The 22,047-nt window shown below is 49.0% G+C and overlaps 1 long non-coding RNA gene across 1 annotated transcript in view; it reads right to left on the bottom strand.

The window, feature by feature from the left end:
- LOC144333924 (uncharacterized) overlaps positions 1-21,169 on the bottom strand; it is a 37,697-nt gene extending 16,528 nt beyond the window's left edge. The window contains exons 1-2 of the long non-coding RNA XR_013403076.1: positions 20,480-21,169; positions 19,660-19,731 (exon numbers count right to left, since the gene is read on the bottom strand). This is a non-coding gene — a long non-coding RNA (uncharacterized LOC144333924). The remainder of the gene's footprint in view (positions 1-19,659; positions 19,732-20,479) is intronic.
- Positions 21,170-22,047: the final 878 nt, after the last annotated feature.

The following is a 22,047-nucleotide window of genomic DNA, read 5'->3' as shown; positions in this document are numbered from 1 at the left end:
AAACAAAGGAATGAATATGAGCAGATAATTCACAGAGAAGAAATACAAATGAACAGTAAACATACAACAAAGATGCCGGCTGGGCACGGTGGCTCACGCCTGTAATCCCAGCACTTTGGGAGGCCGAGGTGGGCAGATCACGATATCAGGAGATCGAGACCATCCTGGCTAAGAAGGTGAAACCCCGTCTCTACTAAAAATACACAAAAAAATTAGCCGGGCGTGGTGGCGGGCGCCTGTAGTCCCAGCTACTCAGAAGGCTGAGGTAGGAGAATGGCGTGAACCTGGGAGGCTGAGCTTGCAGTGAGCCGAGATCGCACCGCAGCACTCCAGCCTGGGCCACAGAGCAAGACTCTGTCTCAAAAAAAATTTAAAAATTAAAAAATAAAAATAAAAATAAAAAAGATGTCAAACTTTATTAGCACTGAAGCACATCCATATCAAAAAAAAATTCAAAAATCTCAAAAATATATTTTACCCATTATATTGCTGAAAAGTCATATTGATAAGAACATATAAAAGATGTACTATTATATTATTGATAGGAGTGTAAATTGTGGTAGTCTTTTAAAAGGACAACATTAAATCTATCAAAATTTTAATCTTCACACTTTTTTACCTAGTGAGAAATTCCCAGTTGTCTATGTCATGAAAATATTCCCATATGCCCATATGTAGGTAAAATAATGGTAACTGCCATCATGTAAAAGCAACCAACTGAAATAAACCTGAATACTTATCGATAAGTGATTGTTCAAATAAACTTCGAGCAGACATATTATAGATTACTATGTATCATTTAAAAATAATGAGGTAAATATACATATATCTTTTTAGAGGTTAAGAAAAATGCCTGCGAGAGACGCTCTGAATTGTTCACAGGGATTGCTGATGGGAGAAAGCAGGTCGGGTGATCATAATTAGAGGAAGCATTTCCCTTTTCGCTCTATGCTCTTCTGCATTGTTTCTTCATTTATAGGTATGAGAGCATGTTCATGAATTATCTGTGTAAGTATCATCAATTAGAGGCTTTTCAGTTTAGGCACAAGAACCTTTAAGTCTTCTTTGTGAGGGTCCACGATCCATAATCCTGGGTCCTCTGGAGCCTAAGCCTAACCCCACCTGTGCAGAACCCTTGCCAGCAGCCAAGTTTCTCTGCACTTCATGAAGCTAAGCTTCAGGCTCCTCACTGACCTAGGCCCTTCCTAAATTTCATTTTATACCTAATTTTGTATTTAAAATTTCATATTTTCATGTTAAAAAATGAACCTAAAAGTCCATAAGTTCCAGGACCTGCAAATTTGCACCCTAAAATTGCTCATGCTGGTGTCACAGCCCTTTTCTAGAGCAGAACAGCAAAATCTCCAGCTAAGGCCTTTGTAGGGCCTTCCTACAGACTGAGCGACGTATGAGACGCTAGGGGAAAAAAAGGAAACCAAAAACCAATCCCCGGAAAAGGAAGCACTACCAAGAAACAGATGTGAATTCCGTGGCACCCCAAAGAGTCCTTCTTCACAGGGTGCTGAGAAGCTGGAATTGCACAGGAAACACCATTTACCTGGGACCAGACCATCCACCGATAAATGTGAAGTATGAAGAAAGTAAAGGCAGCCCCTCTGAAATTGGCATAAATAAGTAAAAACGCTATTCTTTAGAATGGGAAATGCACACCCATGGAAACCCATAGGGATCTAGAAGAAAATCAGATCCGTCTGAGGAATGAATTGTAATTCTCCAGTCTCAGTGGCAGGCCCACCTCACTCTAGAGACAGGAGATGAGTGCACGAGTGCCTGAAGTTAGTAAGCATTCAAACCAAAGCACCTGCTCCCTGACTTGGATTCCACACTCACTAGGCAGCCAAAGAAGTCTGCCAGGTAGGCTTCCCCAAACAGAATAGGGAAACCAGAGGATTCCGCTCTCCAAACCCTCTGACAGATGGATTTCTCCTTATAAAGAAGAGTGACAACAGCAAGGTATCAGAATAAGAGGTCCTGGCCCTTGTCTCCTCACAGACACATGGATTTAACAAGCGTCCATGGATAAAAATATTTTTAGGAGAGTTCCAGAATCCAGTTGAAAGGTCCCCGCACCCTGGTGAGGCACAAAATACAGGAACAGTCCCAATGGAAAGGGAAAGAAGAGTAGTTTCACTTCACTCACATCACTCCTTCCCCAAGCTGGCACAGCTAAGCACTGAGAGATGCCCTTGGCCTACAGTTTTTCCCATGAGGGAAAGAGAGAGCAAAGTGAGCATCCAGCTTCCCTAACCTTTCACGGCACTTCCCAGGAGGCCCACTTCTCTAGCACCTAGCCCAAAACAGTGAGGAAATTGGCATGGCTCGATCACCTGGGGTCAACTAAGAATATAGAAAAGGGGCTGGTGTTCACAGCAACTGGCACACAGATACCAACAACCAGCCCATAGACCCCACAAGCTGGCCTGCCAGCTGTCCCAGCTGTGGACGCCCCCGCCCACCAACCAGCCTATCTGTAGACCCCACCAGCCAACGGGCCTACCCACAGACCTCAGAAGTCAGCCCACATGCACCTCTGCAGTCACTACCTCACAAGCCCCTACAGATGACACTCCATACCCGCCTGCAGGCCAAACACAGATCTCAGCAGCTGGAGTGGATCTCAGCAGCCAGCTCAACTCTGCAGGACTGGAAGAGAATCAAGGGCAGACTAGACTAAGTAAAAGAAAGAATCAGCAAACTCAAAGACGGGTCATTTTAAGCTAACCAATCAGAGAAGAAAACAAACAGAAGAATTAAAAAGAGTGAAGAAAGCCAGCCTGTGGGACTTATCATTGGACACCCTCAAGCAGGAAATTCTCACATCCATGTTTATAAAGCCCAAAGGGTACCAAATACCTTGACCCGAAGAGGTCTGTACTGAGACACATTACACAGATGCTCCTCAACGTATGATGGGCTTATGTCCCAGGAACCCTGTGGTAAGTTGAAAATATCATAAGTCAAAACGGCAGGGTATTGGTCGTTTGCCCTCATGACCGAGTGCCGAGTGCCTACCTGGGAGCTGCAGCTTGTTGCCACCGCCCAGTATCAGGAGTGTGTATCCCACCACATATGGCTAGCCCAGGAAAAATCAAATTTCAAAATTTGAAGTACGGTTTCTACTAAATGCATAGCATATCACTTTTGCACCATCTAAAGTTAAACATTTTAAGTAAAGCCATTGTAAGTCAGGGACTATCTGTATGTAAATTGTCAAAAGTCAAAGACAAAGAGAATTTTGAAAACAGTAAGAGAAAGCCGACTCTTCACATACAGGTCAACCTCCACAAGACTGTCAGCAGACTTCCAGCAGAAACTATGGGCTAGGAGAGAAAGTGGGATGACATTTCCAAAGTGCTGAAAGTAAAACGAAAAAAAAAAAAAACTGTCCTTTAAAAATGAAGGCAAGATAAAGGCTTTCCCAAACGAAACTGAGAGATTGTCACCACTAGACCTGCCTTGCAGCAAATCCTACAGACAGTTCTACACATTGAAAGGACACTAAACAGCAACACAGAAGCTCACGGAAGTATAAATCTCACTGGTCAACATAAATAAATACAGAAATACAGAATAACGCAATACTGTAATTGTGGTGCTTAATCTTTTTTTTTTTTGAGATGGAATGTCACTCTGTCACCCAGGCTGGAGTGCAGTGGCGCAATCTCCGCTCACTCCAACCTCTGCCTCCCAGGTTCAAGCGATTCTTCTGCCTCAGCCTCCCAAGTAGCTGGGACTACAGGCGTGTGCCACCACGCCCAGCTAATTTTTGTATTTTTAGTAGAGGCAGGGTTTCACCATATTGGCCAGGCTGGTCTCTAACTCCTGACTTCATGATCCGCCCGCCTCAGCCTCCCAAAGTGCTGGGATTACAGGTATGAGCCACCACTCCCAGCCTGCTTAATCATTTTTAATCCAAGTCTAAAAGATAACAGACAAAAGTCTAAAGAATAGCTATAACCATAAACATTTATTAATGAATGCACAATGTAAACTAAATTTTGACATCAATAGCATAAAGTGAAGGAGGGGAGCAGTAAAAGTGTACAGCATTTGTATGTAATTGAAGTTGTTATCAGCTTAAACCAGACTATTATAAATATAAAAAATGTTATGCAAACCTCATGATAACCACAAGAAAAAAACCTATGGTAGATACAATAAAGATAAATATAGTATACCATGATCAAAAACAATCATCAAATCACCAAGATACACAACATGAGAGAAAGAACGAATCAAAAGAACTACAAAACAGAAAACAATTTTAAAATGGTCATAGTAAGTACTTAGCTATAAATAATTACTTTAATATAAATGGATTAAAATCACTAATCAGAAGATGTAGTCTAAATGCATGAATATAATAAACAAGATCCAACTATATGCCACCTATAGGAGATTCATTTTAGATTTAACGACATACAGAAGCTGAAAGTGAAGCGATGGAAAAAAGATATTCCATGTAAATGGTAAGCAAAAGAAAGCAGGGGTAGCTATATTTACATGACACAAAATGGACATTAAGTCAAAAACTGTCATAAGGGACAGAGAAGGTATTACATAATGATAAAAGGGTCAATTCAACAAGAAGATATAGCAATTATAAATTTATATATACCCAACATCATAGCAGTGAAAGTTATAAAGTAAACATGTACAAATTTTTTTTTTTTCTGAGACAAAGTCTAGATCTTGTCACCCAGGCTGGAGTGCAATGGCGCAATCTCAGCTCACTGCAACCTCCACCTCCTGGGTTCAAGCGATTCTCCTGCCTCAGCCTCCCAAGTAGCTAGGATTACAGGTGCCTGCCACCACACCTGGCTAATTTTTGTATTTTTAGTAGAGATGGGGTTTCACCATGTTGGCCAGGTTGGTCGTAAGAAAGAAACAGACAACAATACAATAATAGCATAATTCAATACTATCAATAATAGATGGGTCACTCAGACAGAAAATCAATGAGGAAACAACAGACTTAACACTATAGACCGAGAAAAATAGAGCAAGACTCAAAATTAGACAAGTGGGATTATGTCAAACTGAAAGGCTTTTGCACCACAAAGGAAGCCATAACCAAGATGAAAAAGCAACCTAAGAAAATGCGAGAAAATATTTGCAAACCATATATTTGATAATGGGGGTTAATATCTAAAATATATAAGGAACTCCTACAGCTCAATAGCAAAATAAATAAACAGCTTAATTTAAAAATAGGCAAATTATCTGAGTAGACATTTCTCCAAAGAGGATATACAAATGACCAACAGGTATATGAAAGAGTGCCCACCATCACCAATAATCAGGGAAATGCAAAGCCACAGTGTGATGTCACCCCACACCTGTTAAGACAGCTATTACAAAAACCAAAAAAAAAGTTGTGTTGGCAAGAATGTAGAAAAGAGAGAGCCCTGTTACCGTAGGCAGGAAGGCAAATTGGTGAAGCCTCTATGGAAAACAGTATGGAAGTTCCTTAAAAAGTTAAAAATAGAAATACCACAGGATCCAGTTATCCCACTTGTGAATATACATTCAAAGGATTTGAAATCAGGGTCTTGAAGAGATATGTGTACTCCCATGTTCACTCTAGCATTATTCACGATGGCAGAGACACGGAAACAACCTCAGTGTCCACTGATGGACGAATGGAGAAAGAAGAGGTGATAAACACACACATGCACAACAGGGAACGTTATTCATCCTTACAAAGGAAGGAAATCCTATCATTTGGGACAACACGGATGAACCTGAAGGATATCATGTTAAGTGCAATAAGCCAGAAATGAAGCAGAAAGTGGAATGGTGGTTACCAGGTGCTGGAAGGAGAAGGAAATGCAGAGACGTTAGCCAAAGCATGCAAAGTTTCAGTTATGTGGAATGAATAAGTTCTAGAGATCTGATGTACAGCATGGTGACTAGAGTTAATGTATTGTATAGGTGAGATTTGCTAAGATAGTAAGTAGACCCTAAGTGTTCTCCACATACACACAAAAGTTAACTATAGAAGGTGATGGATAAGTAAATTAGATTGTGGTAACCCTTGCACAATGTATACATTTATCAAACATCATGTTGTATACCTTAAATGTATACAATATTTATTTGTCAATGATACCTCAGTAAGCAGAAAAAAATCTATGAATGAAACAGTCCAACTCTTAAAAGCAGAAAGTAACATGGTGGTTGCCAGGGACTGGGGGGTGGGGAAACAGGGAGGGGTTGGTCAAAGGGCACGAAGTTTCAGTTATGCGTGGCGGATAAGACCTAAAGATCTACTGTCACTTTAGTGCCTGTCATTATCAATATCGTTCAGTATTGCATATTGTTTCGTATTACATTATCAATATTTACTGTCTACTTAAATGTTCACTAAAAGTATAGCTCTATGTTAAGTGTCCTTGTCACAAAAAAAATTTTTTTTTTTTGAGATGGAGTCTTGCACTGTTTGCCCAGGCTGGAGTGCAGTGGCGCAATCTCGGCTCGCTGCAAGCTCCACCTCCTGGGTTCACACCATTCTCTTGCCTCAGCCTCCCGAGTAGCTGGGACTACAGGCGCCCACCACCACACCCGGCTAATTTTTTGTACTTTTAGTAGAGACGGGGTTTCATTGTGTTAGCCAGGATGGTCTCGATCTCCTGACCTCGTGATCCGTCCACCTCGGCCTCCCAAAGTGCTGGGATTACAGGCGTGAACCACTGCACTCGGCCTTGTCACAAAAAATATTTAACATGATACAATAAATAAAGAAGGGAGGACACTCTTGGAGACAGTGGAAATGCTGACAGTGTAGATCGTGGTTATGGTTTGATGGAGGCATGCCTAGCTCCAAACTCATCAAGTTGTATACATTAAATATGGACAGCTTTCACATGTCAGTCAGGCCTCAATAAAATGGTACAATACTAATAGTAATAATAAGCTGACATCTGGCATATACATCAGTACTATGCACAGGGTTAATGGGAGTCTGCTCCAGAGAGCGGGATTTGAGATTTGGCTGAGCCTGCATAGCCAGTCCAACCCCTGGACTAGAGAAATTTGCCTGCTGGCCCCATGCAGCTGGATGTGTGATGGTTACCACCATTGTCATCCAAACCAAGTCTGTCTGTGCTGAGTTGTGTGCTGGGTGACATGCCTCCCAAACCTGTGGGAGGGGCTGCTGAGTCTAGATCTGTGGGTTAGAAATTGCTGACACATCATCATATGGTCCACCTGGCACGTGTGTGACCACAGTGTGACAAGGCAGCCAAATCTGAGGCCAACACTTATTTGTCAGCATGTGAGTACCCAGGCCAGGACCTAGGTCCTAACAGATGTCCAGTGGACAGTGGTTCCTGTTCCTTCCCTCTGCCTGGTGAGGACACGACACTCACAGGGGAAGACTCAAGGCTGTCCCTCGAAGGCACCAGCAAGCACCCTACAATTCTGCTTCAAGGAGTCTTGAATGCTGGATAGAAAATGGCATTGCTGGGGTGGGGCCACCTTCAGGGAGGGCCTCCACCCTCAGAGGGGGTCTTTGCATCTGTGACTGGGAAATCAGTGGCTAGGAGGCCAGTTGCGCTGGGGAATAGATAGACCCGGAAGACAAGTTCAGAGACAAGCTGGAGACAAGCCCCAGAAGGCGAGTTCGGTGCTGGTGTTGGAGAAGAAAGCATCACAGGACAACGGCAGAGACAACCTGCACCTTGGCCCAGGTTAAAAACCATCAGGCTTCACGATCAGCTCGCGGACAGCAAGCGAAGTGGCCGTTCATTGGTGCACCAGGAAATTCATGGCCTGTCGCTTGGTTCTCTCTGTTCTCAGAAGCAGGGGCGCCTTTTTCCACATTTAAGATGGAGAGACAGAAAAATCAAAGCAAAGACACAGAGCCCGGAAAATGCCAGGACAAAGACCAGCACATGCTCAGCATGAAGCATGGGCGGGTCGGGCCTGAGCCGACAGGGAGACCTGGGCATGCATTTCCCTAGAATGACAACTCTGCCTACACTAAGACTTCTATTAAAACCGTCCAGTGCAAAAGGCAGAGGTACTCAGCAAAACCCGTCATTGCACTACTGCTCACAGTAACACAATTTGGAAGCGACCTAAATGAGCACTGAAGGGACCCACTGAACAAAATGTGGGATCCATACGCAGGATGCAATTACAGGCAGCCATGAATGATGTTACATTCGAAGGTTTATTGATAAGAAAACATGTTTCTAAGATGTTGTTAAATGGAAAAGAAATGTTTTCAAAGCTGTGCATGAACTATGATACCATCTGGACCAAAGGAAATAAAAGGTAGAGACGTGTGTCCTCACATAGAGAAGAGAGTGGCAGCTAACATTACAAAATATGAATGGTGTTTGCATCTGAGTGCTGCCATAATGGGTTGTTCTATCTTCTCTTTTTTGTGTGTATTTTCCAAATTGTATGCTGAAAACATGTATCAATTTTATGTTCTGGAACGAAATAAATGTTTTTGTTTCATCCTTCAAATCCCATGGAATGGAATCCTAGTTAGAGCTTACTAATCTTTTGCATTAAATCACCTGAGGCAGCCCAAACAGGTACAATTTATCTCCACTTTATGGCTGGGGAAGGCAGGGTGCAGGCTGAGACTATGCCCTGCCCAGAACAGACAGGTACTCCGTGGCTCTCCAGGGCTGGCTCTCCACTGGTGCACCCAAGTGCAGACGGGCGGGAAACAGAGAAGGCTGCAGAATCCACGGCGGGAAGAGCTCCTCTGGCCCTGCCTCCCGTGCACTCTCGCCTGTGCCCTCCCCAGGCAGGGCTCAAGGTGCCTGACTCGAGGGATCCACAGCCCGAGGTGCCCATCTGGCTCCCTGCCCGGCTCCAGGGCTCAGCTGTGTCTAGTCATGTGGCTATTGCGCCGGAGGTTGCCAGGTGCTGCAGCAGAGCTTCCAGCGAGCTCCTGCGGATGAAGGCTGCTTCCAGCAGGTTCTGGGCACATCCTCCTCTGCTCCTACTCCTGGCTCTCCTATCTCAGTCCAGTAAGGCTTACATCCCCGGGATTCATCCACCAGCCATGCTGGGTCTCTGGGCAGTGGCTCCAGGCGAGGATGGGCCAGCCTGGTTAGAGAGCAGGGCCCGGGAATCTGATGCTGGCCCGAGCTGATTGGGGCCCAGGGACCCACCTGGAGAGGAATGTCTGGGACGAGAACGGTGCCCGGCAGATGCACAGGAGGGCTCTGGCCCAGAACTTGGGACCCAGGCACTTCACTGAGGGCCTTCCCCTCTGGCTAGGATTGGAAGCCCTCTGGGGGGATTGCAGGGAACCGCCTCTCCAGCCTGACCCAGGCCCAGAAGAGGCAGCAAACTCTCAGGGCTTTGGGGAACCAGCAGAGCCCAGGCTGTTGGCTGGGATCTGGTCAGTCTTGCATGCAGGGCTGAGGACTGGTGCCCATCCGTCACCTTTCGCCCTGACAGAGTCCTCCAGCCCCCTGCCTGTCCTCTCCCTCCCATGCTGCCCTTACCTGCTAACCACGATGGGCCTGGTTGACCACATCTCATTCCCAGGAGAAAAGTCTCCAGTGGGAGAGAGTTCAGACTCCTCAACCCCACACTGAGGATGATCCCCAGCCAAGTTTTCCAAACTCATCCACTACACCCAGCTATACGTTCATAACACCTTAAGCCTCTCCACAATCGGCCTGTGTCCATCTGTCTCTCCCACCCTGACTTCTGAAGGGCAGAGCCCAGGTCTTATTCATCTTCATATCCTGCTATGCCACCCTGGTCCCCCCCCAGCACATGACCTTCAATGTACCCAGGAGGCATTCGCTGAAGACTTGTTCTATGGAAAGAATAAAGTCGTGGCCAACTACAGATTCTACTCCTAACCCTGCAAAATTGCAGTGCTGTTTGCTACAAATAAATTCACAGGCTAGTGAAATGTTCTCGGAGGATCTTAGACCATCTAATTCTTCAAGGTTCTTTTTTAATCTCCTTCAATTCTTGAAAAGACTCTGACCCTTTGACCATATGCTGTGCACGGAGTCTGCTCTGAATCCATGCAAAGGCTTCCCCATCCTGCCCAATCTCCCAAGGCACAAAATAAAACCAGCTTCTGAAAATATAAACCCAGAGGAGGTGATCCCTCACTCAAATTTCCTGGGAGGAAGCTCACCTTCCGTGACCATAAATTGTTGGTAAGCCATCTCACCTATTGTGTGGTGCTCTCCAAAACAGACACCTGTTGCCATAGCAACCCTCACATCTGTCGCTACCTTAGAAGAGAACACCTTTTAAAAGAAATCCACTTAGCAACATGGTACATTAACTTCTGAACCTTCTTACGGACTCTCAGAAATCTAGGCCTGAGTGCCCTGGGGTGAATGGTGCCTCTGCAAACAATCTGGAAGACACTGCTTCAGCCAACAGTGGTCCCTTCCCCCACCTGCCGCCACCTATCTCTGGGTATGAGTCAAGGGCTGGCACTGCACATAGGGCAGTTACATCAGCCAATTGTTATAAAAATAACAGCTACGGTTCAGGGTGTTTTGCTCACAGAATTTCACTTAGTCCTTGGGACAGTCTGTGCAGCAAGCACTGTCCCTGCGTCGGTGATGAGGGGCCCAGTCCCAAAGCTCTAGCTGCCTCCAGTGCGGCCTTCTGCCTATCATGAGGGCACAGCCACACCTGGCTCAGGGCAGGCCCTCCATGTGCTGTGGATCTGCTTGTGTTCCCAACAACCCAGAAAGAAAGATGTTTCTTTTTCTTTTTTTTTTTTTTTTTTTTTTTTTTTTTGAGACGGAGTCTCGCTCTGTCACCCGGATCTCAGCTCACTGCAAGCTCCGCCTCCCGGGTTCACGCCATTCTCCTGCCTCAGCCTCCCGAGTAGCTGGGACTACAGGCGCCCGCCACCGCGCCCGGCTAGTTTTTTGTATTTTTTAGTAGAGACGGGGTTTCACCGTGTTAACCAGGATGGTCTCGATCTCCCGACCTCGTGATCCGCCCGTCTCGGCCTCCCAAAGTGCTGGGATTACAGGCTTGAGCCACCGCGCCCGGCCGAAAGATGTTTCTTTTTCATCATCCCTGTTTATAGAGGAGAAAGCAGTCTTGGAAGAGTGACGTATCTCCCCGAGATGCCTCCAGAAGTCAGCGGAGGCGCAGAGGCTCACACTCCCAGCTCACATTTCACCAGTGGCTTCCAGTCTGCCTCCCGTAAGCCTGAGAAGAGGGTGCCTGGGGACCTCCCTGTGTGGCTTAGGAATACATTCCAACCTCACAGAGCAGCCCTGTGACCAGGCTGCCAACTCTTCTGGAATTCTCCATGGAAATATTTCTGCGTATTGCAGGGGATGAAGACCAGGGAAGCAGGGAGCAGATGTACACGTGCAGGAATCACCTGCTGGATTTGGTGAAAATGCAGATTTGACTCATGGGTCTGGGTGGGGCCTGAGCATCTGCATTCTAACCAGCTGCCAGGTGATGCCGCTGCTCTGCACCTCGGCCGCACCTTGAAGAAAAGGGACATGGTGCCTCTGTACAGAAGAGCAGGTACATCAGGTACAAAGATGTGGTGTCCCCAGGACAATCCAGGACTGTTGTGGGCTGTGTGTTAAGACCTGGCATTGCTAAGGAAGCTCAGAGAGGGGAAAGGCGGGCTGCTGGCCCCAACCTTCTGTGGACTGACTTCTGCACCTGCAGCCCTCTTGGCCTCTGGGCTCACTGTTGGTAGTGGATGTGTCTTCTCCATTTCTGATTGCCCAGTGCTTGGCCTGGTGCCTGGAATATGCTAGATGCCCAATAGTATGGATTGAATAACAGCAAAAAGGGAGGGAGGGAGGAAGTAGATGGATAGGTTTGATGGAAAAATAAACACATCAAGGAAGATGAGGAGGTGTGATCTATGTTGGTAACATTATATAAGGCTTGCACTTGTCTATGATGGACACGAAATGGATACGCTATGCCAAATGATTAATTGACAGAAAGACCTGCGGCTCACTCATGTGGCTTTATGCATTTCTGTAGCTCCACAGGGTTGAGACCCCTACCTTGCCTATGGCAGTCTTCTAGAACCAGAGAACCCTCTGGATATTTGAAAGACAGAAGGGGCTGTGTTGGTTAATTTTATATGTCAACCTGGCTGAGTCACCATTCCTAGATATTTGGTCAAACATTATTCCGGATGTTTCTGTGAGGGTGCCTTTGACTGAGACTGATATTTAAATCAGTGGACTTTGAGTAAAGCAGGTGACCCTCCATCGTGTGTGTGGGTCTCACCCAATCAGGTTAAGGACTGAAGAAGCTAAAGATTAACATTCCCCAAGCAAGAAGGAATCCTGCCAGGCCTCTGGGTTTGAACGGCAGCCCCAAACTTTCCCAATTCACATCCTGCTGGCCAGCCTGCAGATTTTGGACTCGACAGCCTCCATAATCATGTAAGCCAAATCCTTAAAATAAATCTCTCTATATACACACACAGGTCACTGGTTCTGTTCTCTGGAGAACCCTGGCTAATACAGGACAAGAAGGTGCAGCAGACAATACACTGCTCATCTCACAGGACACTAACGTGTACCAGATGGCCTTCGACAGAGACTGGGGAGTCACAGTAAATCTCTAACTCAGGGGAAGAGGCCGCTGTGCCTTCCAACGGTGGCTGTCACAATCCAGTGTCAACAGAGGTGCTATTAACAGGGCGCCCCCCAGGATCCCTTCCCGGGATCCCAATTCAGAAAGTCCTCAGGATCATATTTCACCCTGCACACCCAGCCCCAGATGAGTCCAGCATCCGGGACCCTCAGATCACACTTTGAGGGTGAAAAGGGTAGAGAAGGAGAGAGGTCAAAAGGGAGACAGAGGAGAGTGGAGGGGAGGGAGGAAGGAAAGAAGGGAAGGAGAAGGGCAGAGAGGAAGGAAGAGCTTTGTTCCTAGTGCAGTTTCCCACTCACCACTCCCCCTGGAGCACCCACCAATCTGGGTGGTGAAGCAGCCAATCCCCAAGGGCACGGCTATGATGCCAGCTCCTCTCCCATGTGGGTGCCACCTCCCGTCAAGCTCCCATCACCCTTTCCCAGCACAGCAGCCAGGCCACAGCCACAAACCCAAACCCCACTCCTCTGACCACCACATCCCACCCATTGCCAGCCGGGAAACTAGCCCCAGTGCTCACCTAGGAGCACCCTTGCTTTTCAGTTGCCATACCTGCCTCTCTGTTCAATTCATGCTGGATGGAGGGTACCGCAACAGACAGAATGGCGTGGCCCTGCCACGCACCTGCCACACCCGCCGCGCCCTTCCCGAGATGCTGCACACCCCCCGTGTCCCCTCTGCAACTCCACTCTGTCCTCCTCATGGTGCTCCTGGCAGCCTGCAGGCCCCCAGCAAATGAGCCACCAGGCTGGTGAGCCCTTGATCATCTGCCAAAAACACAGCACTCATCCCTTTTCTAGCAGAGCAGGGTGACTTCACCACCCTCTGGTCACCAAGCCCAGGGCATTCCCGAGCCTGCAATGGGAGCCAAACATGAAAGCCCTGGAAAAGTCGAGTTAGGAGAGAGGAAGAGGAGGGAAGGGCATTGAAGACCATTTCCCATGTGAGAAACTATCTTCTGAACGAGGCAGGAACCAACTGGAAGACTCGGGCGACTCCCCTAGATTCACTGGAACTCAGCATCCTGCACTTGTAACCTCCATTCCTGATTGTAAAAGTGGCGATATTTGTAAAAGCGTCCTCACAGAAGGTTGCTCTTTGGTTTGTTTAATAAGTACTGTTTAGAGAAAGTCATGACCTCACCAAAAAACAAAAACAAAACCCCAGATGCTGCATTTGAATAGTTCCTGGGGAAATTCAAGTCATGGAGAAAAGAAAACTCATGGGAAAAGAATCAACTGCATTATTTAAAAAAAAAAAAAAAAAAGGCCTAAATTAGAACAGATTCCAGGAATGGCTTCCTCAGATAAATTTCTGACAAATGAAAACACAACCTGGGCTCACCCTCCTGGGAGAGGTGGAGGCTCTGCTGTCGTGGTTGATAGCATTTAGTTTGTTTTGCTTTCACAAAGTAGGAGCTCATTGACTCTTGATTCAATCCATCAGGAACACGAAAGCAGATTGTGTGCAGGGAGAGATCTACAAGACGGAGATTCCAGAACCTCAGCTGCCTCCCTCCCAGTGGAGTCCACTGCTTTGAAGCTCTTCTTAAAGCAAACATCTCTGTCCACCAAGGACCACACAGTAACCATAATGGGGTTGAGTCCCCTTCCACCAAACGCCCTAAAACATGGTGGCCTCTGGACCCCCTTAGGCCCCTGGAAAACCCCTTCTGCGATGACTTGGCACCTGGGGACCCCAGGGCCTGGGAACCTTGGGTCAGGCACAGAGGCCAACTGGCCCTGCAGCTGGTGCTGACCATTCAGGGGTGGCTTAGCGAGCAAGCGCAGGGCCTGCATTCACAGGCACAAAACCCCGCTGGCGACATTGGGCACACAGCCCTTCCTGTCGCCAGACAAGACTTCCTCGACGTTGCTCCCATACTAAGAAACACAGCGTTTCATTCAACAAATCAAGTGTGGATTTGGTAGCTGTAGTTTCTATAGAGATGCGAGGTTTTCTGCAGGAGAAGGAGCCCTGGCAGCTTGACCCCAAGTTCTTCACACAGCCCACAAAGTAGCCAGATGCCCCGAAAGAAATGACAGCAGCTGGACAGGAAATGACAGCCAAGGCAGCAGCCTTGCTTTTCCCCATCTGCATCGACCCCTCCTTTGTTTTGCCATCTTTTTACCCCATTTTTAATTTATGCCATGTTCATATATTATGGTATCTTTATAAGCCGTCAGAAACTCTTTTCTTGAATGAGGAGAGAGGCGATGAAATGCAAGAAATGGAGTGACCTGAAAGGAAATAAGCGGTGGCTGCAGACTGCCAAAGGTGGGAACTCCAGGTTTGCGGTGATGCTCCTGCACGCCTCCTACCTGGGGCCTCTGGGTTCTAGGCAGAAGCAACAGCGTCATGGACGTCAGAGAATTTCTAGCTTGGATGCCTGAAGTGCTTCTAAAGAGGTGTTCCTTTTATTGAGACGGAGTTTTGCTCTTGTTGCCCAGGCGACTAAGCAAATAACCAACATCAGAATTCCCTAGGGTGCCAAAAACACACCCACAAAACTAAAATCCACATCCCCAGGCCCCCACTGACTCCGTCTCGGGGGGTAGGACCCCGAATCTGCACTTTCCCAGGTAACTTGAGTTCAATGCACCATGAGCACCGCTGCCCTAAAAGGCAAGTGCCCAGCCTCTGCCATCTGCCAGCAGCCGCCCCACGCCGACAGACTCTCCTCCCCACATCGAGGCCCCACAGAATGCGCACATGGCCTCCCTCGCCTCTCCCAGCAGCACCTGCATAACCTGGAAGCCCAGCCGCGTGATGCCTTCCTTCCTGACCCCTCTGTATGGTCCTCCTCCTCCTGTCTCTCCTCCCTGCTCAGGGCCCCCAGGGCCTTGCAGAAGTCCCACCCCAGCACGGGGACACTGTGGGGGCCCCAAGTGGCTCCAGGGTCAGTCACCTCCACGAGTCTGCCAGCTCCGTCAACAGTTTCATCCTGGTCTTCACTGAGCTGCAGACTAGGCTGGGTGCATAGCGAGTAAATGTTTGTTGAACAAACAGATGGGTCCTTATTACTTTCCTCCAGGAACTCATTCACCCTGTGCTGCTCCCCAACCCCAACACACAGCCTGTGACAAAACAAGGCCTCTTGGACCCCTGGCTAGACTGCAGTTTGGGAGCTGTCTGCCTCTGGCTCGGCATTTCCATGTCTTTAAGCCTGGCTCCTATAGCAGCCTCTGTCTCTGTAACCAAAACAGGACTCACCCTGTGAGCCTCAGCTTAAATGCCACCTCCTCTAGGACGCCTCCTTTGATTTCCTCCTGTTCATTCCACAAACATTTCCTGAGTGTCTGCACTCAAGGACTGCTGGGAAGCACCTTGCTGCTTCCCTCCTCTGACCTTTGTGGATGGCTCTTATTTTACTCCTGTGTCTTTGGAATTACATATCACACACATGTAACACATATGCACACAAAATACATGCACACACATACGCTCACACACACCCTCCAACAGACGAGTGAGGACTGAGTCTTGCTCATTAGTCCAGAGATTGACAGGGAAAAGCTTCCCAGAAAGGTTTGTTGAACGAAGAAAGCATAGAAGGAAACCAGGCTCACAGCAGGGGAACCTGGGTACGCCCAAGGATGGGAAGCTAACAGCCTAAGCACAGTGCTTTCTCTTGACCGTACCCTTACTAGTGACAAAAATCAAAATCCTCAGTTGTAAATGTCACAGCTGGGAAGCACAGCCAGGTGTATCTGGCTTGGGAGCCCACACCCTCCCCCCAACCTCCCCCGCCCCAGCCCACCTGCAAACGGAGCAGCAGGGTCTGGAGCTGGCCTCCCCAGGGCTCGATGCTAACCACAGCGAGGCTCTGCGTGGGGGTCATGCCAGCTGCCTGGGACCCACAGGGGCGTCCAGGGCCGCTGAGGGAGCAGAGGGAGAGGAACAGCATCAGCGCAGTGCTGGAAGTCAGCACGCCCAGAGTCCATCAGCGCAGTGCTGGAAGTCAGCACGCCCAGAGTCCATCAGCGCAGTGCTGGAAGTCAGCACGCCCAGAGTCCATCAGCGCAGTGCTGGAAGTCAGCACGCCCAGAGTCCATCAGCGCAGTGCTGGAAGTCAGCACGCCCAGAGTCCATCAGCGCAGTGCTGGAAGTCAGCACGCCCAGAGTCCATCAGCGCAGTGCTGGAAGTCAGCACGCCCAGAGTCCATCAGCGCAGTGCTGGAAGTCAGCACGCCCAGAGTCCATCAGCGCAGTGCTGGAAGTCAGCACGCCCAGAGTCCATCAGCGCAGTGCTGGAAGTCAGCACGCCTAGATTCCAACGTCAGGTTGGGCATGTTATTTCACTTATCTGTGCCTCAGTTTCCTCACTGGCAAAATGGAAAGAACAGGAAGAATAATGTCTACATTATGAGTGTGTTGTGCCATTTCAATGAGGTGATACTTGTGCCAACTCCGCGAAGCCAGAGGCAGAGAGCCCGCACTGAACGCTGGGGTGATGATTATATCAGCCACCGCTATCAAGCGCCACCGTTCCAGTCCCTCTCTTATCCTTTGCTTATTTAACCCCCACCACTAGCCTCTAAGGAAGTACTCGTAACCCCATGTGCGGTGGAGAAATCGGAGGTGGTTTGACTTGCCCAGGGCCACCCAGGTAATGAGGGGTTTGGACCAAGGATCCCGGCCTCCACAGTCGTCACATGGCTGTCTGCCTTTTGCAGGTCAAAATTCCCCAGCCAGAGCCAGGTCCCCGGCAGAAGCTGTGTGTCCTGCCTGCAGCGGGAGGCCAGGCCTGCCTGGTGCTCACATTCCACAGGTGACCTGTCTGGGAAGAACTGCCCCCTCCCTGGGCTTGTGGGGGTGAAGGCCTGTGCAAGGTGGTGGGGGAAGGGTGAGCTGGACAGAAAAGCCCCAGGTAATGTAAATGGAAACTCTAACCGACAGCCCTGCACCTGGTGTTTTTGCATTTCCCAAGCCAGCTGAAGGGATTGTGTGTGCAGCTTTGAGCTCACTCCTAGGCCGAGGTCAGGTGTGGCCTGGAGGAAGCAAGCGGAGGCCTAGGTCGCAAGACAGCTGGTCTGCGCCTCAAAGCCACTTCACGTCCCAGCCTGGGAATTCTGTGATCGCGCTTGTTTCAACCCTGTCCCTTGGGTGACCTGGAAAACACCTGGGTGTCACCCCGACCTCAGCTCTAAGCCGGTCATTCCCAGCCGAAGCAGAACTATTTCAGCTCCAGGGAGGAAGGAGTGACGCCTGCTCACCCCACAGACACGTGAGGGAGTAAGGAGGCCCAAGGCCACTCGTCCAGCTGCAAACTGCAAAGGTCACCTCCGCACACTCTCTTCCCTGAAGCCCCTTCACATCGCTGGGGACCGGAGCATGTGGTTCTAATGACAAATATGCGTGTAGTCTACCCCAAAAATACAGCAATCACCAGGAAAGCGAGGCTCCTGGAGCTGAAAGAATTTGCCCAAAGTCACACACAACTGGCAGAACCGGGACTCAGCCAGGTCTGAACCCAAGGCCCTGGCACTTTCGCTGAGCCTATCTGTACAGGAACTGCAGCTGCCGCAGTTTAGGGAAACCAGCCTGAACATGTGACCCGGCATCAGCCACCGGCCAGGGCCGGCAGCCAGAGCAAACGCTAGACCCTGGGGAAACCCCAGACACACAGGACGCAGGGTCCCTGGCCTTGAATTATAATAAGCAGGTGAGCTGGGCAAACTGTGTGCGGCTGACTGGAGCCGGCTCCAGCCGTGTGCAGACGGACAGGCGCGTGCTGAGTGTCAGGGACACAGAAGCGGGAGGGGGCATGCAGCCAGCCGGTGCCAGTCTGAGAATGCTGATGCCCACCCCAGGTTCTGAAGAGGACCTGTGTCCAAGGAGGAAAGCGGGCAGCCGGTCTTGCCCACAGCTAAGACAAGGCTACGGGTAGGGACATCGGCCTGGAGGCCTCCCAGCCCCCATCAGGCAAAGAGCACCTTTCACAGACACAAATGCATGACCACGCGGGGCAGAAGGAAGGCCTGTGACTCACAGGCTGCGTCCCTGCGGACACAGCGTGCGGGGAGGCGTCTGGAGGCAGCTTCCCCCACCAGCGGGCTGGTCTGTGGCACCCTGAACTGCATCCACTCCCCACAGTAGTCTGAGCCCCCTCACCGCCACCAGAAAAGGTATAGCAAGCAGTGCGATGGATTGACTCATCCTTCTACCACTTCCCCAAAATAGATTCCCGCCCGAGGGCTGTTCCAATGCAGGAGGCTGCTGGATGGAGCTGGCCTTGATCCATGCACCCTCCTATCTGTAAGAACCCTTTCTCAGAGGTGCCTCTGGGAACCAGATCATGTCACTGACAACTCTTCCCAGTAACAGAAAGCTCAGGAGCTAAAAAGGCAAATCTAGGCCAGATGTTGGCCAAGGGACTTAGTGGCTGGTAAGAAACGATCTCTGATTCAACTCCCAGCTGAGCTTGGCCAGACGGTCATCTGAGTGTCTCCTCCAACCTGTCCCCCGGATTGTGTGTTCCACAGGCCCCAGTCTCTTGGGGTCTGAGGGGTGCCCTCACCCTGAGCGTCGGGTCCCTGTGGTCCAGGTTCCAGTCTCCTATGGATCCCGAGTCCAAATCAGGGTTCCCAAAAAGGAGGCGCTTTGGTTGGAAAGCAGCCCTGAGTCTGCCCTGACAGCACCTCCTCCGTTACCCGGCACACTGCCAGGAGCTGCACCCACAGAGGAAATGGGCCCGTGACATGAAAGCCCCAACAAAACCAACATTGGGTGGGTTATTTTTATCCTCCTAAAGATTTGTAGCCAAGACCCCGGCAGCTAAAGGGCATCTCGGGCTTTGAGCAGACTTCTCTGTAGCTCTCACTTCCGTGCTCCACGCCCTCCCTCCTCCAGCCCCCACCCCCATCCCCGGGAACTGAGAAAGTGGATCAGGTCAAAGCAGAGCATTCCTCATTCTGCCATCTCCACGGGAAAACTAATTAGTTGCCAAATATTCAGAATGGGTAATTGCTACCTGAATTAATAAGGGCAAACAGCCGGCAAGAAAACAGTGGTTTACTATTTCTGAGCGCTTACCTCTCTTAACCCAGAGTCCAGGCTCCGCAGGACTGGACACGCGTGTGCCATGAGGCAGAACTCCCGCTGGGGCTGCCGAAAAGGGGGACACAGACGGTAAGGGCAGCTCCTGCACTGGGGTCAGCTAAACACTGCTGTGGCAAAGTCACCATCTGTTTCCTCTTGCACACACGTATACACACACATGCATGCATGGGCACACACAGGCATACACCACACAAGTACACACATGCATGAACACATGTGCACATATGCACACATCACAAACAAGTGAGCACACACCAGCTACACCCTGCACATGTGCACAGATACACATACCGCACATTCACACACATACGTGCACACTACACATGCATGCACACACACCATACATACTCATTGTGCACACACTCCATACACTCACACCACACATGTGCATGCACACACATTCACATACCACAGAACCAAACCACACACACAAAGCACACATGGGTACACATACAACACACTCACACCCTACACACACTTACACCCCAGGAACATCCAAGGGTTCCAAGAAAAATGCGTCAAACCAGGATCCTCACCCAGGGTCTTCAGCATGTCACCTCAAGTTCCTCAGCTCTGACAAGGGGGCATTTAGAACAAACTAAGAGTGTTGTAGGCAGAGGAGGAAGAAACAGAGGGAAAGGAAAGTGGAGATGACACTGAAGAGGAGATAGACACCTAGGAAGGCTAGGAAGAGCCTGGCCACAGCCCCAGTCTCCACTCCTCCCGCTTCCCTGAGGCACAGAGACTTCAGATGCACCCCCAGAGAGGCCCTCAGACCCAGCCCAATCACTACCGTGCTGTGTGACCTCAGACAAATCACTTCACCTCTCTGAGTCTAGGCTTCTGCTGATGTAAAAATGAGATGATTCCATGCAATCATCTAAACAGTTCGAATACAATGCCCTTCCAGAGGTTTCAGTTCAAGCTTGAGGTCATCGCAGTCACCCCCAGCCTTTCAGCCCCCCCCCATCCCTGCTGAAGCACTTACCTTATTTGAATGAATGCTGACGACTCCACCGCCACAGGACTTCCCCTTGAGCAGTCAGCCACAAGTCACTTCCTCCAGGGGTGGCCATGACTTTCTGGAGCACCCCCAACCCCATGTCACAGGCAACTGGGCCCAGAGAACTCCAGCTGGGAAACTCCCGTCCAGTCCATGCAGGGAATCTGGCTCTGCATCTGGGTGGGTGGCTTGTGTGGCATCTGCCTCTATGTGAAGCTGTGATGGAAAATTAAGTGAGTTGACAATGTGCATACAATGTTTTATTTAACAATGTGTTGTAAGGAGGGAGTTCTCACATCTGTACAGAGAGCTGCCTCATTTTTTTAATGACCAAACAATAATTCTATTAAATGTCTGCATCATAATCTATTCTACTGAATCCCTTTTGAGGGACATGTATTTCCAGTCTTTGACCTTTACAAACGTTGCTGTGACATATATGCTTATATGTGCTCATCAATAAAAAGTCACATGTGTATAGATATCTCTACATATCTTTAAAGATTCCTATTTGCATAGAAGAACACTATACACCAAGTTATTAATCGTGGTTACTTCTGAGAGATGATTAGGGAAGAAAACTCCTTAAACGTTTTGTAAGCAAGTATTGCTTTATAATTTTTAAAAAGGAATGAGTAAGGGAGAAAAATAAAATGAAGTCACTCTTGTTAAACCTCTTAGAAGTGGTTTTATGAGCTGGATTGGAGCAGGTAGAAGCAGGCCACAAAAACACAGTGAGGAGAGCAAGGTCCCAGTGTCGGTCGGAGGGACCAAGAGCCACTCCCTGTCCTGGAGGTCAGCTCCCCCAGACTCCCAATCCTGGCTCTCCGTACTGACCAGAGTGCCCTGGCTGGTGCCCCATCTTGAAGGACTCAGTTTCTCCTTGTATAAAATGGGAAGGATAGGAACACCGGCCACCAGGGCTGCTGCGAGATCAAGTGAGCTAAAGCCTGGGAATTGCGGATGAGCTGTGGTCAGCATACCTGTCCTTCCCTGCTTCCTGGTACATGGCACAGAACACTCTTCTCTCCAAAGAGAAAAAAAAATCAAATTAATTGCTCCTCTCCAGCCTCCCACGTCTTGAGGGGCAGGTAGCGGGGGAGGAAGGGGTGGCCATTTACACACCCAGTAGCCTTTCTCCCTGCTGAGGGCATTCCTGAGGAAACCAGGGCTGGCAAACATGTCTAGAAATCTCAAGATGGTTAACCATTGAGACCATCCCCTTGGTGATCAATAAAATGGCAATAAACCCATTAGCCAATGTTATTTTCAAGAGAGACTCAACAAGCCCAACACAGAAACACAGCAACTCCAGGGTCCTACGAGCAGGAGGATTTTCAATCATCTCAATGGTGTTG

The sequence above is a fragment of the Macaca mulatta genome, chromosome 13, assembly GCF_049350105.2.
Source record: "Macaca mulatta isolate MMU2019108-1 chromosome 13, T2T-MMU8v2.0, whole genome shotgun sequence".
NCBI lineage: Eukaryota > Metazoa > Chordata > Mammalia > Primates > Cercopithecidae > Macaca > Macaca mulatta.
Note: the sequence above shows the minus strand (reverse complement) of the source record. Positions and strands in the feature narration are given on the sequence as shown.